The sequence below is a fragment of the Cupressus sempervirens genome, chromosome 11, assembly GCF_028749045.1.
Source record: "Cupressus sempervirens isolate cs-2001-9-10 chromosome 11, ASM2874904v1, whole genome shotgun sequence".
In the NCBI taxonomy this organism is placed as follows: Eukaryota; Viridiplantae; Streptophyta; class Pinopsida; order Cupressales; family Cupressaceae; genus Cupressus; species Cupressus sempervirens.
Window position 1 is genome coordinate 400,493,214 of NC_143128.1, and position 22,264 is coordinate 400,515,477.

Sequence of the window (22,264 nt, forward strand, 5' to 3'; positions counted from 1 at the left end):
ACTTAAAATAAGATATTTCTTATTAAGCGTTTATTTAATATGAAAATGCCAGAAGGTGGATCTATTACAAATCATTTAAATGAGTTTAATACTATTACTAGTCAATTATCTTCTATGGGTATCAATTTTGAAGAAAAAGTTAGGGTCTCTTGATTTTGTGTTCTTTGCCTGAAGGTTGGAATGGCTTGGTAATGGCTGTGAGTAATTTTGTTCCTGGATATAGTACCCTAAAATATGATGATGTGATCAGTATTATTTTGAGTGGTGAAACTCATAGGAAAACCTTAGGTGGATCTACATCAAGAAGTGTTTTGAATGCACAGAACGACTGAGAGAGGAAGTAATTCTAAAAATCATGAGAAATCAAGAGGAAAATCAAAGGGGAGGAGGTCTCAATCGAGAGGACCAAACAACTAATCATACTGTGGAAAACCAGGGCACAAAAATAAAGATTGTTGGAATTGAAAAAAAAATGAAGGATATAAATTAGATGGAGACAAGGAGACAAATGTGGTAAGTAACAAATCTTAAGAGGATGCTCTGCTTCTATCTTAAGAAAGTGTTGATGATTCATGAGTTTTAGATTTTGGTTCTTTATTTCATGTTACATATCATAGAGTTTATTTCATTGATTATTTCCAAGGGGATTTTGGGCTTGTTTATTTGGAGTATAATGAACCTTGTTAGATTGTTGGAAAGGGCAAAATTAAGATTTAAGTTGTAGAATGGGAATCATTGGCTACTACATGAGGTAAGACATGTTTCAAGGTTGAGTAGGAATTTAATTTCAGTAGGGCAACTTGGTGATGAGGGTTGTGTAGTTACTTTTAATGATAAAAATTGGAAGGTTTCAAAAGGTTCCCTTGTAGTAGCAAAAGGTGTGAAAGTAGGAACCTTATATCTTTGTATAGGTCATATTGTTCCTTCTACTTTAATTTTTTTTTTTAAAAATGAATGTTCAAGAGAAATTGCTATAGTTGAGCAAGGAGAACAAATAGTTTCTATAGATTTTGATATAGTGATGTGGCACAACAAACTTGGGCACATGAGTGAGAAAGGTATGAAAGTATTCATTCAAAGAAAGTTTTACCAAGTCTAAAATGTGTTAATATGGATTTTTATGAAAGTTGTGTGTATGAAAAACAAAAGAGAGTGAGTTTTGCAAGGACTAGGAAGGAAAATAAAAAGGGAAAATTAGAGCTTGTGCATACTGATGTATGGGGACTAGCTCAGGTATCTTCCCTTGGTGGCTCTCATTACTATGTTACATTTATTGATGATGCAACTAGAAAAGTATGAGTTTATTTCCTTAGACAAAAATTTGATGTATTTTAAACTTTTAAAAATTGGAAATGCTTGGTTGAAAATGAGACTAGTAAAAAATTAAAACGTTTCAAATCTGATAATGGTGGTGAATATTGTAGTCATGAATTTGAAGATTATTGCTCCACTAATGGTATTCGTAGATAGAAAACTATTCTAAGGACTCCACAGGAAAATGGAGTTGCTAAATGCATGAACAAGACTATAATGGAACGTGCAAGGAGCATGAGGTTGCATGTTGGATTTCCCTTACACATGTGGGTAGAGGCTATCAATACTACTATATATTCGATTAATAGAGGTCCCTCTACTCCTTTGGGCTATGTTATTCCAGAGGAGGCATGGACTGGTAAGAAGGTGAGTTATTCTTTTCTCAAAACCTTTGGTTGTGAAGCGTTTGCTCACATAGATTCTAAAAATAGAACCAAGCTAGAAGCCAAGTCAAAGAAATGTGTATTTCTTGGATATGGCATTAATGAGTTTGGTTATAGGCTTTGGGATTTTGAAAATCATAAAATTGTAAGAAGCAAGGATGTCATATTCGATGAGAAAGTGTTGTACAAGGATCTATTGCAGCAACATGAGAAGAAAGAAGATGATTATGTGGTGCTGGATGATACTCCAAAAGTTGACATTTCAGCCATTCTTCATGATGTGCAACAACTGCAACAACAAATACTACACACATTAGTGAATGTTAGATGGTTAACAAGGAAAATTAGACCTCCACAAATATTTTCTCCCTCTTTTTATTCTATTTTACTTACTGATGCTAGTGCACCTAAAATTATGATGAAGCTATGTAGGTGGATACTAAGATTCAGTGGGAGTCTACAATGAAAGATGAAATGGACTCTTTGTTGAAGAATAAGACATGGGATTTGTGCAAGTTGCCTGGAGGTAAAAAGACTTTACAAAATAAGTGGGTTTACAGGTTAAAAGAAGAGGATAGAGGTAAGAAAATATTTAAAGCTAGGTTAGTTGTAAAAAGATTTGCACAAAAAAAAGGAATTGATTTTGAGGAGATATTTTCTCCTATTGTTAAAATTACTTCTATCCATACTATTTTAAGTCTAGTGGCTATTGAAGATTTGCATTTAGAGTAGCTGGATATTAAAATAGCCTTCCTTCATGGTGATTTGGATAAAGAGATATATATGTCTCAGCCATAGGAATTTGTGGTCAAAAGTAAGGAGAACTTAGTGTGCAAATTGAAGAAAAGTTTATATGGCTTAAATCAAGCACCTTGGCAATGGTATCTGAAATTTGACAAGTTTATGCATGAGCATGGTTATAGTAGGTGTCATTCAGATCATCATGTCTACTTTAAGAGGTTGGATGATGATAACTACATTATTTTATGTTTATATGTTGATGATATGCTTATAGTTGGGTCTAACATGGATCACATTAAGGGGCTGAAAAGCCAATTAGTACATGCATTTTCTATGAAGGATTTGGGGGCAGCAAAAAAAATTCTTGGTATGAAGATTTGTAAAGATAGGAAAAACAAAACATTGATGCTATCTCAATCTGATTATGTTGAGAAGGTGTTGCAATGTTTCTTTATGGAGAATGCTAAAGCTATCAGCACACTTTTACTTGTTCATTTGAAATTGACTAAGGAGATATGTCCCAAGACACAAGAAGAGGAGGATAAGATGTCCAAAGTACCCTATGTTTCAGTTGTAGGAAGCTTGATGTATGCTATGGTATGTACTGGGTCAGTTATTGCACATGCAGTCAAAGTTGTTAGCAAGTATATGAGTCATCTAGGAATTGAGCATTGGAATGCAGTCAAATGGATTCTCATATATTTGAGAGGAACATCCAATAAGTGTTTACACTTAGGGGGCTCTACTACTAATTTACAAGGCTATATTGACTCAAATTTGGTAGGGGATATTAATACTAGGTAGAGTACTACAGGTTACGTCTTTACTGTTAGTGGGGTAGTCATGAGCTAGGTTTCTAGGTTACAAAAGGTTAATGCTTTATCTACTACAGAGGAAAAGTATGTAGCTACTACAGAGGTAGCCAAGGAGATGATATGGCTTCAATTCTTCTTGCAAGAATTGGGACATCTTCAGAAGGATAATTATTTTTTCATAGATAATCAGAGTGTCATTCATCTTGCAAAGAATTCAGCTCTACATTCAAAGACCAAACACATACAATTACGGTACCATTTCATTTGGTTAGTTTTGGAAGATGGATAGTTAAAGCTGGAGAAGATACATACCAATACAATCCAATAGATATATTGACAAAGGTAGTAACAAGGGAGAAGTTGAACTCCTTTTTAGCTTTGGTTGGTCTTCTAGATTGAATATGAATAAAAGAATAGTAGAGTCTAGGGTGGTTTGATCTAGTGGGAGCCCCATGTGGTAGTGGTATTGCTATAGGATCAGTCTCCAAGTGGGAGATTTTTTTATAAAAAAAAAATTGGACCCTATTTTATCAGGATTTTGGGGCGACATGTAATTATTAATTATAACCCTAAAATGGTTAAAATACTTGTATAAAAGGGCTTAGGGTTAGGGATTGTTTCATAAGGGTGTGATGTGAAATTGGTTCTTGCAACAATATTGAGCTATAGGGGATTACAAATTGTAATCAGGTTGTAATCACTGGATCATAAAAATATTAGACTTGTTGTTTGGTGGACATAGCCTAGGAATTGGGCGAACCATGTTAAATCTTGGTGCCTTGTGTTCTTTTCTGTGTGATCTATTATTTTATGTTTTTAATTATATTTGCATGTAATTTTTATTTATGTCCGTGGTTTAATCCTAACACTACCTAACTTAGGGTTTTGGTAGTCTTGGCTTTGTTCAACATTGGGAGCCCTGTGATTCTATGAATCATTTTTTTTTGTGATTTCAATAGGCTGCTCCAACCATAACTACCCATTGTCTACATGACTGAGGATTAACCTTATCCATTTTATTTGAAAGTCTTAGGGCATATGTAGAATGTGTGTTAAACCCTAGTTGGTCTCCAAATATTGATGCTCAGGTTTCAATACACCATTCACACATAACTTCTCCAGAGTCTCGTCCATCTCTAGGGTTCCAAGTTCTTGTATTGAATAGAAAAAACATGAATGGATATAATGAATGAGTAATACCATGGGTAGAATATAAGATTGAGCTCTAGTTAGGTGAAGCACTTCTATAATTATCAGAATCCACTTGAAGTATGGTGCCCTGCAATCAATTCCTCAAACCAACATCTCAAATCCTTTCCTAGTTTTGTTGTTGGAAGATGCCATGCTCAATAGGGTTTATGAAAACAAGAAAATCTTCAACAATAAACATATAGATTACTTGGAAGCACAAAAAATACTCTCAAAAATTCACGGTGAAAATTGAATTTGATTTCCTTCCTTTTAACAAATTTTCATCTTTCAAATGCCATAAATGCTTGGTACATTTGCTCATTCAGTGAAACGCTATCTTCCACTTGATTCAACCTTAATGCTCAAAAGAGTCATTCATAGCCCAATGGTCTCATCATTACTCAATGTTCACACAATTTTTTAGTGTACCCCAACCTTGCTCAACAAAATCTTGCAACCTGGCCTAGCTCAGTAAGGTCTTGAATTTTCATAATCACTTGTTGATCCCTTTGCATCTTGAATGCTGATATGGATCTCTTCTTCTTCCTAGCTAGAACTAAAGTGAGATGTCAATTTTAGAGTCTTAGTTCTAGTTATTCTCATAGGGAATTCAATTTGAGATGCTTGAGTTACCCAACTCTTAAGTGACATCTGCTTTGTGACTCAGACTTCCATTCTTAGAAGATTTTGGAATCCATTACTACTTCATCTTCTTTATGATATTATCAACTTTGGTTTTCTTTTCATCTTCAACTCTTCCAATGTTCATATAATTCTTGGTAAGATGTCCAAGTTCTGTACAAATAAAACATCTTCTAGTGGTGTCTCTTTTCCTCATGTGATGTTTTACACAATTTTCTCCAATGTGTCCAAATTCTCCACAGTAATGGCATCTACACCATGTGTTGTAGTCTCATCCAAATGTTTCTTTTACAATCTATTTTGCTGGATTTAATATCTTCCTTTTTTATTCAGAAGATTTGTGTCCTTGTTTCTTGCAATTGTGATATTTACCTTAAAACTTAGGTTTCTCCTTGCATTCACTTGCTCTATGACCATGCTTATTGAAATTGTAACACTTTCCATTGAATTTTTCTTTATCATTACTCCAACATTTGTTTGATGTATGACCTAACTTAACACAATGATTTCAAGTAGGTCTTTGATTCTTTTGAAATCCTTGCTTGGATGATTCACCTTCTTCTATGTATCCTATTCTTGCTTCACCTTTGTGACTGTACCAACTTTTCTCATTCAATTAATTCATGCTTTCTTGAGATTTCACAATTCTTTCATTGGTCTTCTTTTCAATGTTTAGATCATTCTACAATATTTCATTCTATAATCTTAAACTCATGATTTCTTCATTTACATTTGTAAGATTATCAATGAAGTTTGTTTTCTAAAGGGATAGATGTTAAATTTCATTATTCTTTTCTTTTATCTCTTATTTGGATTTGTCTTTTTCTTCCATGACTTCATAATCTTACTAACTGGATTTCTTGTTCACTTTTTAGCTTTCTAACTTCTTCTTGAAGATTGGAATTCATTTCTAATAGGTCTTTGATTGCTTCATTAGCTTCATCTAAATTTATTTCTAGATAGATATCTTCAATTTTTTCTTCAATGTAGAGATTTTCATTCATTTGTACTACAAGATCTTTCCTTCTTTTCAATGATTGAGAGAGTTGCTCCCTTTCTTTCTTTAGTTGACTAGTGGCTAATTCCAAATCCAAATTTTCATTGTCAATAGCCTTATCTAGCCTATATACCTCCATTGCCTCTGATCTTTGTTCAAGCTGCTAAACTTCTTCTCTGAGAACCATAATGCTTTGATATCAATTATTCAAAATATTAGATAGGCTAGTTTACCAAGAGGGGAAGGGTGAATCAGGAACGAATAAAACTTTAACTTATTTCACCAATTAGTCCATTAATATTCTGATCTAATTTCATACATGAAAGAATGAAAATAGTAAACCATTCATAACACTTTGACACAAGATATGGTGACCCAGAAACCTTCCAAATAGAAAGTAAAATTGGGGTGGGGATGATACCCACAAGCTTTAGTACTGTAGTATAAAGTTGGCTTGTTAAGACTAACAATTGATCACTTCTAATGATTTTTCCTATTAGGAGCAATAAGGACTATTAGGTCCACCTTGTTAAAGGATTTACAAAACATACAATGAGGTATGCACTTAGTAAAGAGATTTGTCAAAGACTATTAAGTCTACCTTGTTAAAGGATTTAGCTAATACACCTATTAGGATGAACCAGTGGCTGATCTTTGATCTACAACTTTGATTTTTTGGTTGAAATTCCTTTGAAATGTAAAGATTACCTTGTTGTGATAGATAAATCTTTGTTGTCCCTTATACTTCTTGTAGCCTTTTCAATTTTCACTTCTACTCTTTATATTTTTTTTCATACTTACTTTCTTACATATTTGGATTCGATACAATTTATTACATATATACCAATCCAAATCAAAATTCATCAAAGTTAGCTACAACATATATTTTCATCAAGATCACAAAGTCAGCCCAACTATTGGCACTTGGGTTATGAAGAAAAAATCAATGATGTTCTAATACTCGACAACCATTTTCAACACTTGGCATAATCACACACTTGATAGATGTAGAAGCTTGGTTCATACTAATCACTTTAAAGTAGCTTGAACTTAGTCAACACTTGTGTGATTCAGTGAACACTGCAAAACTCAACATATAAATTGAATCACTTGGTTGATACTCTATGGCTTAGTCAACACTAACAATGTGAGCTCAGTATAAATTGAATCACTCGGTTGACACTCCGTGGCTCAATCAACACTAGATTCACATCATTGATACTTCAAGCTTAGTAGATACCAGAGAACATGGTTGACAATGTGCAACTTGGTTAATATTGTGAGGCTTGGTTAGCACTATCACTGATCAACTCGATAGATACTATTCAGTGTCAACTAAATAGAGATTCTAAAACTTGGTAGAAACTATAGAACTTGGCAACAACTATATTACTTAGTAGTACGTGCAACACTTGGTTAACACTACAAACTAATAGATAAGCCTAGTAGCAACTTAATTAATTGACTAAGTGTGAGTCACTGATAAACAAACTTGACCTTAATATCAACACTGCATACAGAACCATGTATCTTCTAAATTATTTTCAAATCAATATCTTCAAATCATTTTCAATCAAAGGTAAGAATTCTAGTTCATGTTCTACTAAAATACACTTTTGGTCTTCAATTATGTCACTCAACCATATCTTATAAGGAATCAAAGGAAAAATGTATATCTAAATTATGAAAAATATATCAAGTATGAGGCAAATTTTTCAATGAATTGTAAAATCCTTGAGTCACCTTTGTGCACAAAGGTAATCTGGAAAAGATTTTAAGTGTAAGATAATGGTTTATTTAATGAAATTCAAGATAGAGGCTTATACTACATATTTCAAAAAGAGGTTTCATTTTTTAATCATAATGACTATATTAGTGAAAGGTATATTTAAGTGTCATGGAATATTGGGAAGTACAATTCAAATTGTAGACCATTTTGTAAGCTTGCAATGTGTATGCAACAATCCATTCTTTCAACATTATCATTTTTCTTAAATCTAAATTTAAATAACCTTGAACTTCTCCTCCTAAAAGAGTACATCATATGCACGTCAATTAATAAAACCCATACTCACAAACAAAGAGATCTTATCAAGTAAGTTTTCTCTATATTCACTAATTTGATCCAAGGAACTTACAGGGAAGATAAACTTGTCAATGCAATCACATAGGCACTAATTAATTGATAGGTAACAAGTCCTGGATACATTTTTGTAATTTTAAGAGATACCATTTTACCATATATAAACCCCATCACAAAATATTTCTCCACTTCCAAATTCATAAAATACTCTACCTGGTAGGTCTCAAAACTTTTCCCAACACACAGTCACAAACTTCTGACAAAGAGCAAGTCAAGAATGCAAACATAGTACTCTTTGCTTAGTTTATTGATATTAATTTTTCATGTCACTCCTCGATAAAACTCATGTACAAAAATAAAAGGAGGTTTTTTGCTACTTTTTATAGGAGTCTAACAACTCCTAATGGCTACTTCATCACCTCATTTAGCCTTTGTTCCACACCAACCCATCTCAAAACCTTTTCTAGTAGGAGATTCTGTATTTCCACATTATAATTTTTTTGTCTCCGAGGATGGATAAGGTAGCCACTTGAAAGGTAAGACAAAAAGTTTTAGATTCAAGTGACCTCAAACAAGCAACAAGCTCTATACAACTTAAAATCTTTTATTTCAATTTAACTTGACCATTAACCTTGTTGTTCTATATGAATTCATAAAAACTTGACATGCCTTTGGATTTCAACCAAAGTTTTAAAAAATCTACAACCACCAAATAATTGTAGTCATAACCTAGCATATAAGATCTCAATGCAAGAGAATCAAACAAAAGAATAATTTATTTTTGAACAAAATACCAATGAGAACAATTATCTAATATTCTAAATAAGTGCATAAATTTTGATATGTTCTAAGCCCATAAAATGATATGGATATTAGAGTCACAAAAATATTAGTTCAAAAATCATTATACACAAGGCTTCAAAATTCCAAATGAGATTTCAATGCATTTTAAAAAAACTTGGTTAGACATTAATGCATGAAACTAAATAATTAATAGCTGAATATTAAATATAGACAATTTAAAAACCGAGAGGAGGGACATAAAAATATATATATTACCATTAAATCATCAAACAACATCCCTTCAGTGAACATATTGAATAGACAAATAAACAAGTGACATTTATAGAAAACACAAAGAAAGCATTCGTTATAGAATAAATAATAAAATTTAAAAAGGTCTTATATGCTGAGATAGATGTGAGAGAAAAAATAAATAAAATAATTAGAAAATGTAGGTTGTATATAAAGATAATAGAAATCTGGAAGAGTAAACAACTGAGAGAATTGTAAAATTCTACATATATTTGATGTAACTAGAAACATTAGAAGCAATGGTTGTTAATTTCTTTTTTTTGGTATTAAAGGGACTTAGAGAGAATGAAGAATATATATAGGTATGTATTTAAACAAATAATTAATAAATGAGGTACAAATTAAGAAGCTAAATTAACCAAAAGTAAAGCTAATAAGTATTGAACATAAAGCTTGTTTCTTAGGGCTAAGTACCAATTTCTAACAACATATACAATCATTAATAAATGAGGTATAGACTGAGAAGATAAATTAACCAATAGTAAAACTAATAAGTATTAAACATAGAGCTTGTTTCTTAGGGCTAAGTATTGAATACTAACAACATATATACAAATCGTTCTCTTGTTAGAATATTTAGAATAACTGAGAGATGGGGAGTGAATAAGTTATCCTAAGGTCAAATGTATAAAATCAACTTTCAACAACTCCAAAAAAACTTAATCAAACTCATGAACAACACATCAAATAAAATTGTTCATCACCATTCAACTTATTAATTCCATTTTTTCTCTTTGTTTGGTATATGCCAACTAGTAGAATAATATCATAACTAATAATAAACTTCAAACTCAAAAATAGTAAGTAGCATAAACACATAACAAACATCCACACAAATATTTGACACAAGTATTTAACATGGAAATCCAATTTGGGAAAAAATACCAAGTATCATGCTACCAATTTTCACTCTTTTGAAGTGAGCTTTGTTAGGATCCAACCCTATTAAATGTTATAAAACACACTATTAGGTGTGACCCTATTAAAATATTTAAATCACCCTCTTAGTAGTGGCCTTGGTTGAGGTCTTTGGAATATTCCCTTAGAATGTCACATTGTTAAAAGATCTACAAATGACAATTAGGTCAACCTTAATCAAAAGGATTTACTATTGCCACAATGATGAGAAAGTAATAGCTAGATTTGATCTGATAACATACAACTCATTACAAATTCATATCTCTATTAAGCTCAATACTAGTTTATTGACTGGATTCCATCTCTCTCAACAACTCAGATATACTTGAAAACTCTTCAAGCAATCTCCCACATCACAAACTTTTCACTTCTCCTTTGAAATTCTATTTTCCACTTGTCTTCACTAATTCCAGTCCAAAAACCCTCAAAAAAATCTCATATCCATCCTTAAATAGGCAACTTTGATCTTTTTTTTCTTAAACATATTCATAGATCTTATGGTTACGATTAGATTCAACATATTCAAAAAAATCTAGACATCTTTTGTTCTTCTTCTTCCTTCTTGAAACTTCTAAAAACTCTTCCTCAAATCTTAGCATTTGATCACTCAACTAATATTTTCCATGCATTAAATAATCCAATTTATCAATTCTTATTATCAACATGTTTTGATTATTTTGAGAATTTAATTGTGTCATCCATAAAGCTTGATTTTTTCTCAAACTGCTAGTTTGTTGACACTTGATCATAACTACATTATGTTGCTCGATAATCACTGGATCGCTCAGTCATCACCAAACTATCTTGCTTATTTTACACTATGCAACTCATTCATTATTTTCACTCAACATTCTATGTCACTTGGCCAATATTGTTCTTCTCGACAATGCTTAAGTTCCTTGTCTGCTTCAAATACTTGGTTTCTTCACAACTCATTTTCTTCTCAAATGATCTTTCTTACTTTCTTATTGTAATGAATAAAAAATACATTATCTTTTCAAGTAATAACTGATCAAGTGCCCATTTTAATTCCATCACACTTTCAGATCTCAATTTCATCCTTTCACTAGATCCTCTTCATTAATCGAATGATATGACACTCTACACTATTAGTAAATATCTTACAAGTAAGGTTTGAAATAAATGAAAATACAACAATTATTCCATAATTGTAGTTCCAACATCTCTATGGCTCCATGGTTTATGCAAACTTAGGAGAAGATGGATTCATTAGTGAACACATAGTGGAAATTTCATTAAGACATGGAAATGACTACTAATTTCAAGAAAGAATAATTTGACACTTATCGATAACTCAAATATTTTGGAGTTGGTGGAATGCATCTAATAATTTGTCTAAAATAATATTTTATTCAATATAATCTGATCAAGAAAATGACATCTGAAGCATTTAGAGGAGCTATTGTAGGGTTTCAAAAATGTGTATTTTTAGAAAAAAAATACAAATTTTAATTGAGGTCGAGATGATTTTGAGGGCTTCTCAAAGATTTTTAGAACAAAGGCATACATCCATCCTACTAAACCTTTTTTTTTCTCAATCTATGGTTTTAGTTAAAGTAGACAAAGAATAAAAACAAGATGAAGGCTGAAGTTTCCATTCCTCAGTGAGATGTGGGTATTGTAAGATATGATAAAAAAAAAAACATTTGAGAATGCCATGCAATTAGGTTTTTCAGATGTAGAGGGTTTTGCAAGGGTAGATCCCCCAGGACGATGTAGTTTTGAGATCGATGAATCCTTCAAAAGCTATGTGGGATTTATGGATCAATCTCAAAAAGATGTAAGGTTCCAGTCTCCAGACAAAAAATCATTGGAGAGACTATTAAAAATGTGGCAAGGAGTGGTGAGAGGAACAGATGTAAAGTTCAAGCAATATGACTATTTTAAAGTAGGTTATTAATGGTAAAAGGGGTTTTACAAACCTACTACTCTTGGTCATCACAAAATGGGGAAATTTGGAGTTCCCAATAATAGACTTGTAGTAAATAGGAAGAAGCAAATTTTAGGATGCCCTTGACACCATAAACCGCCTATTCTCGATATTTTTCTAGGTACTCCACCAGGTTCTCTAGCTTCCCTTTCCAAATGGGATATGGTAGAAAGGTTTTATTACAAAAATGAGTTGAGGCAATAGATGATATATATATCTCATCAAACCATTAGGGACACCAAATGTTGGTTGTCACATGCAAGACTTCAAAAAGATCTTCAGGGGAAAAGCCTTTGTTCAGTGTGCAAATCCTCTTTAATCATTCCAAGTCTTGAAGTCCACATTCATAAATATGTGTTTCAACCATATAGATTGTCTCAACTAAAGATGGATTAGAAGGGAAGGGGCAAAGATGATCGAGTTAATATGAGAAATGTTAAAGAAGATAAACATCTACCCACTTCTTATGGAGAGAAGAGAACTTCATTTCAGAGATTTTTTCCATATGAAGTGAGAGAATCTTCACATGTAGTAGTGTTAGACTCTAGGGCACCATATATGGTGAAATTTATATCCACCCATTTTCAATGAAAATATAAGTCTCTTAGACTATTTAACACTTGATACAAGTGTATATAAGTTGCCCCATATCCATTGGCTATAACTGAGGTTAGTTGGGAAACTCATGAAGATGCACCTGCAAAAGCACCAAGGAGTATGAAAAAGGAAGATGCACCTACAAAAGCACCAAGGAGCATGAAAAAGGAGTGTAATAAAGATAAGGAGTTGATTTAGGATATGAACTCTTTTCCTCATCCCAATTTAAAAAAATATTTTGATAGGGAGGATGAGCTCAAATTTAGAGCTCCTTTGGGGAGTCAACAAGCTCTTTGAGTAAAGCATCTCATTCAAATGTAAATACAAATAATGGAAACCATAATAAGGAGGACCTTACTGTTACCATTCTAGAACACTTTATCCTACAAAATGTACAACATCTTTGGGAAACAACATTAATTGACAAGTTCTGGAACTCCTCTTTGTACATTAGATACATTCTGAATTGGGGAAAACAAAATTGAAAGGGTTTGCAAAATATTCTTCATAGATGTAGATCAAAAAAATGTATAGCCTTATTTGAAATAAAGTATCAAAGGGATGTATTCCATAAAATATTCAAAGCCTAGTTTTGTAAGGGTTTTGGTCTCTTTACAATTCCTTAGATATCAAACTTCAAATCAAATCCGTATATTTGTAGATTCACACCGTTATGGATTTTATTACCAAGACTTCATTTGGAATATCAAGTTCCTGAAATTATAGAAATCATTGCTAACAAAATTGGGACTTTCATTAGACATGATTTAATCCCTTTTGAAAATCCAAGTATTCCAATTTGAGTTTGCATTTTGTTGAATATAATGAAACCCCTTCTAAAACAACATTTTATTTTCTCCAAATGGGGCCCTTTATAATAGAGTATAGTAATTGATTATAGAGTAATGATGGAGAATTATACTTTGAATCTTGGGCATTTCACTAATCAATGCCAGAGAGAATATTTCCATTAGAAGTGTGTAAAGATGCAGCTATTGATCCATTGAAGTGCATTTATCATAGATCTTGTGCAAGAGTAGAAGATAACCATAGTAAGGAAGCAAGTTGGACTTTATCACTAGGTGGGATATGGATAAATCCTTTAAACTAGGGTGACTTTGTGGTTTTTATTTATAATTTTCTTTGGTTTATTATGTGACCTAATAACACAAAAAAGGCTCTAGAGATTCATCATCTAAACTCGATTAGTCAAAAAATAAAGAAGATTGAAATAATATTTATAAAGGATAAGTATGATAGAAAGAAATTAGGAGTTCAATATTTTTTTTACAATCCTCATTATGTGATCAGTCTTCTATAAAAACTAGTTTAAATAAGCTGGTGTGTGCCTTGGTGTATAAGAATGGACCAATCAAGCTAGATGATTACCCATGCCTACATTCATTATCAAATCCTTCTAAGGATAATGTTTTAGAAGATAAACTAAAAGAAATGGTGGATAATCTGGCAGTAGAATTTACCTCACCAATAATTGAGGAAATAACAATGGAAGAGTTTGAGTATGATCAATAGGGTGTGAGCTCAAAAGTAATGTCTTATACAAATTATCTTGAGCAAGAGGCTATTCCAACATTGCTTCATAAATATTCTTCATAGTAAAAGATCAAATTTTTGTCTCATATAGAGAGCCTTTGAGGGTCTCTATTCTTCACAACATATATCAAATGAGGATGAGACTTATTTGCCCCACAAGGAACACCTACCTCTTGGATATGTAGATAGTGTAAATTCCCTAGGAGATTTTGATTACTCATAACCCTTTTCAGTCATGCAATTAGATGTGATTGTAAAAATGGAGGAGAAAAATCTTAAACAAATGGGCAAGAAGTCCAAATATACTAAAGCAAAGGAAGAAATTGAAGCAGGATTACAGTCTACCATTAAAGACATACTCTTTACTGTATGTCCTCCCTAAAGATGAAATGTAATATTAGATTATAATTGATGTCCCTATTTAACTAAATAATTGTTTAAATATACATATATAATCAAATGACTAAATAATCATAAATAAACTAATATGCATTAGTTAAATTGTAATTTATATAATTAAAACAATATTACTTATCACTTTAATTAATAACTAAATATTTGTTAATAAACAAGAGCTCTTTGGGAGCTAATTTCCCTGCCTTTTGAGGTCATATTAGGGTTTACAATTATATAAAAATAAACTATTACAAGGATTATTCAGATAAATGCATTTAGGAATATTGCAATTGTGAATATATGAATAGATTGTTTAATAAAAATATAGTATGTACATATATTTTAAGTTGAATTCTTTGTTTGTAAAAGTTTTAACAATTTTATAAAATAAATAAATTTAGCTTATTTGTAAAACTCATAATGATTGACAAAAATAAATACAAAACAATTAGAAACATTACATTTATAAGTTACAAAATGAAGATTACATATATGTAAATTTTTGTTTTAATATTTACAATCTAATTTTTAAAAATAAATTCTAAAATAAAATGTAGATACATTATATTTTTACATAATATAAAACCATTATAATAAAATTATTTTAATATAAAGAGGGCTTGTGCTTCACGCCATTCCTACTAAAACCCCACAATCATCCCTCATTTTATAATGTGAGCTTAATTGCAATTAAAGTTGTTGAAGATGATTATTTTATGCCTAATGAAAGTTATTCAAGGAGGTTAAATAATTATAAATTCCAAATCTATTGTTATTTGATTGGTTGAGCCTTTTGACAATGAAGTATGTGATTCTTTTTGTTGTCAAATGAGATTAGAAATGACATCACATCATAAATGAATTATGATGACTATAATAATTGCATTCTTATCTATTTGTTTTTTAAGTCCCCTTATATAAGGTAGGGAACTAATGTTCGTGATAGAACCCCTGCCTATTAATTTCTTGTAGAGAAACGAAGGTTTTTACAATACTTTCTAAAGTTTGATTTAAAAATAAATTATGTTATATGAATTTTGAATTTTTGATTAGTTGAGGGCCATTTTCGAGGGCATTAACCATATTTTTCTAGAATTAAATAAAAAGAAATAAAAGAGGATTATGCATATATTTAATACATATAAGAATGTATTCAATTTTTTTAAACTTTGATTATGTGTCGCACTTTCCTTTTTCAACTACCAAGATTGACAAAAAGCTGAACTGTAGGAGAGAGACAATATATGAAGATTTAAATTTAACTAGGATTGATTTATAAGAAAAACTTTAGGTGTTAATTGTATTAAAATATTATATTTGTATATTAATCTTTTTATTAAGTATTATTGTCTAAAACGAAGCTTATATCATGAAAAGTATGAGTTTGTAAAAATTTAAATTGAATTAAAAATATGGTAGATTATAATTTTTAAATTGTGATTTCAATCTTAAAGTATAAAGAAATCGTCATTTAAAAAAATGCTCTAGTAAAAATGTGATTTTTTTTCATTATATATTATTTTTATAATCCAATGTATTTCTTAAATGAGTTAAATTATATATTAAATACAAACTATCAAATAAGAACTAACTAAATGAAGTGAACTATATTTACTACTTCTATTAAATATATTTATAAGAGTTCTAATACCTTAACTAAATTTTCATTGTGATATTGCTATTAGGATTTAACTATGTGATTTTGAGTCAAACTCATTGACACATGTTTCATGAGTAGTGATTCAACATGAATCCATCTCTCATGAGAATAAATGAAACACTTAGCACTCATTGGATCTAAGTGATGCTCAAAGGGGTGAAGTACCGAGACTTCTCAAGAGGTCACCCATCCCAGTACTACTCTAGCCTAAGCATGCTTAACTATGGAGTTTCCTCCATGGTTAAACCCAAAGCTTGCATCCCCATTTGTAAAACCTTCACCAAGTGTTGTGTCTTATGAAGCATTCATTAGAAAGCCCCTTAAGCTCATCAATTGATAAGTGGGAGATAATTTCCACAGCAAGTCAAATTGTGATATTACTATCAAAATTTAACTATGTAGTTTTGAGTTAAACTCATTGACCCACTCAAACTCATTGAATCATTTATTCTCTCATGGAATGTCAAAGGCATTAATGCCTTTGACAAAAGAACAAGGATCAAGAAATTTCTTTATTATTGGAAAGTAGATATAATATTGCTTCAGGAAACTAAGTTTTTATAAGATACCTTTAGTAAATCTATCCACAAATGGTCTAAAGGGAAGGTAGTTCATTCTCTAAGTCTAGGGGCCTCAGCTAGTTTAATAGTGCTATGGAATAAAAAATTAGTAAACACTTGGTTCAGAAAAATACCTTTTCACAACTTGTTAAAGTAAAACATTTTCAAATTTCATTTTTTGCAATCAATTATATGGTTGCTCTTCTATGCAAGACATGTTGAACACATAGATGAGTATATCTAATGTCATGAAATAGTATGTTGATTACAAATTCATTTTGGGAGGGTATTTTAATGCAATCACTTCACTGAGTGAAAAGTAGGGAGGTATTTGTCCACTAATTGAAATGATGGAAGACTTTTATGAAATTATCAACTCTAATGTCTTGTTTGATATCTTACCAATTCAAGGTACCTTTACATGGATAAATAGACATATTGGTTTCCTCCAGATTGGAGAAAGACTAGTTAGATTTTTAATATCTCAAAAGTGGAAGTTTCTTCAATTCACCTTTTAGTCAACAATTCTGTATGTCTATGATTATGATCACTTTCCTATCTTGTTGCATATGAATGCTCCATCTATAACTAACTATCATATGCATAGATCATCCTTCAAGTTTGAGAGGACATGGTTCCACCACCCTCATTTCCATAATCTCCTTTGGCAATGGTGGATTAGTACTCTGGTCATTAAAGGGACAATGATGTTTACATTTTATCAAAAATTAAAGCATGTCAAGGCTAAAATTATAGACTAGAATAATCAGGTATTTGGGAATATTTTCACTAAAAAGGAAAGGGTCAAAGAGGAACTTGCAAAGATCAATGAAAAAATTATATGCTATGACCTAAATGATGTTACTTTAATTAAATAGAAAGAGCTACAATTGAAATGTGAGGAACTAAGTGTTAGGGAGGAGTACTCGAGGAAAAATTCTTGAGAGCTCTATTTATAAGAAGAGGACAATAACACTAAATACCTTCACATGTATCCTAAATAGAAAAAGACAACACATGTGATATTTAGAATTAAAGAGTCTATATCAAGAAATTTGATTCTTAATGTACAAGGCATCTAATTAGAGGGGATAAATTATTTTGAAATTTTGCTCTCCTCCTTATTCATTTTTTCAATATTTTGATAGTGATGACCTTATTGATGTCATTCTCCAACTGGTAACTCGAGAAGCTAATAGAATTTTTTTAGCCTTGTTCACCCTAGAAGAAATTTGGAAAGTGCTATTCTCAATGCATCTAGATAAGCCCCTTGATCCAAATAGATTTACAATTTTGTTTTTAAAAATATGTTGGGATATTTTGGGTTTTGAACTACTATCATCCATAAAGGAATCCAAGAGAATCTCTTCAATGTTAAATAATTTTAATGTTATAATTATTTCTTTGATCCTAAAGAAAGGAGACTCAAAGACTTTTGCAAACTTTAGACCAATCTCCTTATGTAACACAATGTATAAAATATTCATGAAAGCAATTTATTTAAGGTTAAAAATCATCATAAAGAAAATAATATCACCAGAGTAGGGTGGTTTTTTTACTTGGGAAAATAACTATTGAGGGTGCTTTGGTAGCACATGAAGCATTACATACCATAACCTTAAGTAATACCCCTAAATTTATGCTCAAGCTTGATACAATGAAGGCTTACAACAAGGGAAGTTGGTATTTTCTAAATAAAGTCCTTCTTAAGTTTTTTTTTGCAAGAAAATGGTGTAAATGGATATTATCCTACCTGAAGGGAGCTCATTTTTCTATCATAATTAATGGATCTCCAATGGGGTTTTTTGCTGCTACTTAAGGAATTAGATGAGGTGATTCATTATCTCCAAGTCTTTTTATCATTTTGGTAGAGACTTTCAACAAGCTCATTACTCCTTGAAATCCTTAGGGACTTTGGAATGAAGTGTCTATTCAAGGTAAAAAAATTGCAATTATGCACTCCTTTTTTGTAGGTGACACTCTACTATTTGGCAATTCCACAATATTTTAAGAAAAACAAATTAAACAAGTGCTAGATATGTACACATTGGTTTTTGGATAGAGAATAAATTTTGATAAATCAATGATATGTTTTTTGAACACTAGTAAAAACATTGTTAACAAAATTGTGAGTATATTAGGCTTTGTCCAAGATGAACTCACGACGATATATAAGGGCTGAAAAAACAACCAAAGTTGTAATTTTAACAGAACTATGGGGAGGTACAGATTCATGATTTTCAGCAAGTTTGGTGATGATAATAGTACATGAAAGCAAAAGGCACAGAATGAAGTTTACGATTGCCCACAATAATTTAGGGCCAGTCCTGTGAGCCATAGTTTCTATCATCAAAGAAGTTGCTCCTAGAATTATGGAATTTAACATTAGGCCAAATTATCCTAATCTGACACCTTCATCATATAAAATTGGAAGAGGTTTAGGACCAAAAGGCTTTCCCTTATAAACTTCTTGACCCATCCAATCTGTGTCAAAGAGTAATAAGGGGAACCACGCAAGCCATGTCAGTGCAATTACAATAAGTAAATACAGCATTGGAGAAGGGAGATCTCTGAAAGTACTAAATAACTCCCATATGAATGTCTCTTGGGTTGCCTCATCAACCTCCTGCTCCTCATCATCTTCATCATTTTCATCAACTAGCTTATGAATTTTACCTCCCACTACCTTTGCCCTTGCTTTTGCTTCTTCTTGAGCCTTTGACCATCTTTTTTCAGGGGTGGTTGTTACACTGAGAATGGTAGCAGCCACTAAGAGGATTATTGCTATAAAAAATGCAGACTTTAGATTAGCATAGCTAACACCATAGGCCTCTGTTCTTGTGAACAGAATTTTTTTATACCATTTACTATAAGAACCACTTGCAAATCCTAACACATTCCCTACTACCATAAACAGTGAGAAAAAGGCATTGGCACTCCTAGTTCATCTCTAGTTTTTTCCTACCAGAGGAAAAGCATTTAGAAATACATATGGGTGGAGCTTCAAGAGTGGCTAGAATTTAGTAAAATATTTCATTCATCAAATTAAAGTTCTTTATTTAGCAAGAGAATACAATCTAGAGTTCATTTATGGTTGCCTAGTTTTAATTTCTTGTGGCTATTTGTGAAGAGCAAAATTTGCTCATGGAAACACTATATTGAGTCCTTGAATGATAGGGAGATTCAAAATTCTTCCTTCAAAATTTGCACTACTTAGCCCATGAAAATGAACAACTTTTTCCTTGAAGTGAAATTCCCTATGGAAAATGTCCCTCTCCAAGGAATGCGAAGAAATCAGACCTTTCTGGTATACAATCAATGAAATATAAACCAAGTATGGATGTTCTTTTTGGTAAGTCTCTCCATTGAGAAAAGAAACTGTATTTGTAGTAGAGGAGTCTTTAATGGGTACACACTAGAATATAAAAAATCCAAACCTATCTAGCATTGCCTTTGATGAAATATGCACTCCTAACAGGAAATGCTTGACATAAGATAATGGGATATAGCCTTTGATGAGCATAATTATTCAAACTACAACCATCAAGAGCTAAATTTTAAAACTTTATAACCATTAATGAAATCTAATGATAAACCATAGGAAATTATTGGCTTCAACCAAAGCCTCTTTAAATGTAGTATGGAAACAATTTCAAAGACCTATGATGAGCTATGGTAATGAAATATTTTGCTTGATAAAATTTTTGAAAGCAAAAACAATTGGTACATCCCTTTTTAAATGGTAAATAAAAAATATCCCATAGGTAAAACTTTCTCTGAAGGGAATAAATATAGTTGATTGCGGATTACTATAGTAATAGTTTCATGAATCTAAACATTAGTCTTTGTAGATTAAAAACTAATCACCTCACCATCCTGTAATGGCTGATCTTAACAGAGACATTTTGTAAACATATACTTCCTTCAAGGTTTGTTTTCTACATGGCTAAGCTAAGGAGGTTTTATCAGACAACCCATCATGGAAAAGTATTGAACATTGGGCATTGAAGATTAAAAACCTCGAGAGGTGGGAAATGTCAAAGTTTTGCATTAATCAAAAAGGTTTCTTTCTCTAAAAATTTGAGTTGTTTTATACATGGTACTTTTTGTTGGAAATTTTCTATAAATGGTCATGTTCAAGCAAGATTTGAGCTAACACCAACATAGGACAAATGTCTGCAAGTTGACCATTACCTTGAACAATACTACACGATGACATTGAAAAAAAGAGAGGGGAAAAAGAAATGTAGCTCAAAAAGGTTGTAAGTCAGGCCTTAACCATCATCTTAAACATAAACTTTCTAGATACCATTGCAGCAAATAGCAAAACAATATAAGCATGACATACCTGATAAATCTGCGAGGATTGCCCTGCAAGGCCCTTGAAGCATATTGTTGGAAAGATCAAGGAGCCAAAACCCCAAAACAAAAATAGTAATAGGTCTTGGCCTGTATGAGATTGAATAACCAAACATACATCCCAAATTTGCTAAAAATCCAATGAGCATAACTGCCATTACCACAATGCATGCTCCCATAACTATAAATGGCCTCATTCTTCCCTGGGAGCACTTGCATCTATCACTATAATACCCCACTATTGGTTGCACAAACATGCCAGAAATAGGGCCACACAACCATATATAACTAGCCCATGTATGAGGAATACCTAAAACCTGCACATATGGCGTCAGTAAGGAGAGCTGCAAAGCCCATCCAAATTGCATCCCTGCTACCACTAATGCAACCTTGCTAGAGTTCTCAGAGGAACTCCATTCTTCACTTTTCTTCCCACATGAAAATTTCTATTCATGATTAAAAAAATCCCACCAACTCCAAAAAATTGGTATCCGTATGACAAATAACATCAATTTTTTAATGAAACTTACTATGGCAATAAAAGAGGTTTCAAATGATGGATATGTCGATAACATTAACTATTGCATGAACCTAATGATTCTAGATTATATATATATGATGTCTTGTGATTCACGTGTGAGCAAGTCACTATAGTCTTTGTGATGTATATTGGAGCTACTTACTATGTATGTGATGTATGGAAAGCTAATTAACTTGTGTACCTATAATGTGTATGAGCAAGTTTTTGTATATGAGACAGGTGCTCATTATAATCACGATGTGTGTGATTTGTGATATGATCCTTATGAATATGTGTAAGTTGCTGCAAATAATGATAGGTGATGGTAGAGATGGAAACATCACCTGAATACAATGAGTATCTTTATTAGTATCTTTATTTGTGATGGGACTAATTTCACACTTAATTAATAATAATATTGGATGGTTGGTAATGTGTTGTTGTAGCATTCTTTTAGATTATTGGGTTTTTATTGCCCAATCCTAAAT

At 31.7% G+C, this 22,264-nt stretch overlaps 1 pseudogene; it reads right to left on the reverse strand.

The window, feature by feature from the left end:
- Window positions 1-19,034: 19,034 nt before the first annotated feature.
- Window positions 19,035-21,710, reverse strand: LOC149529868 (sucrose transport protein pseudogene; annotated as a pseudogene).
- Window positions 21,711-22,264: the final 554 nt, after the last annotated feature.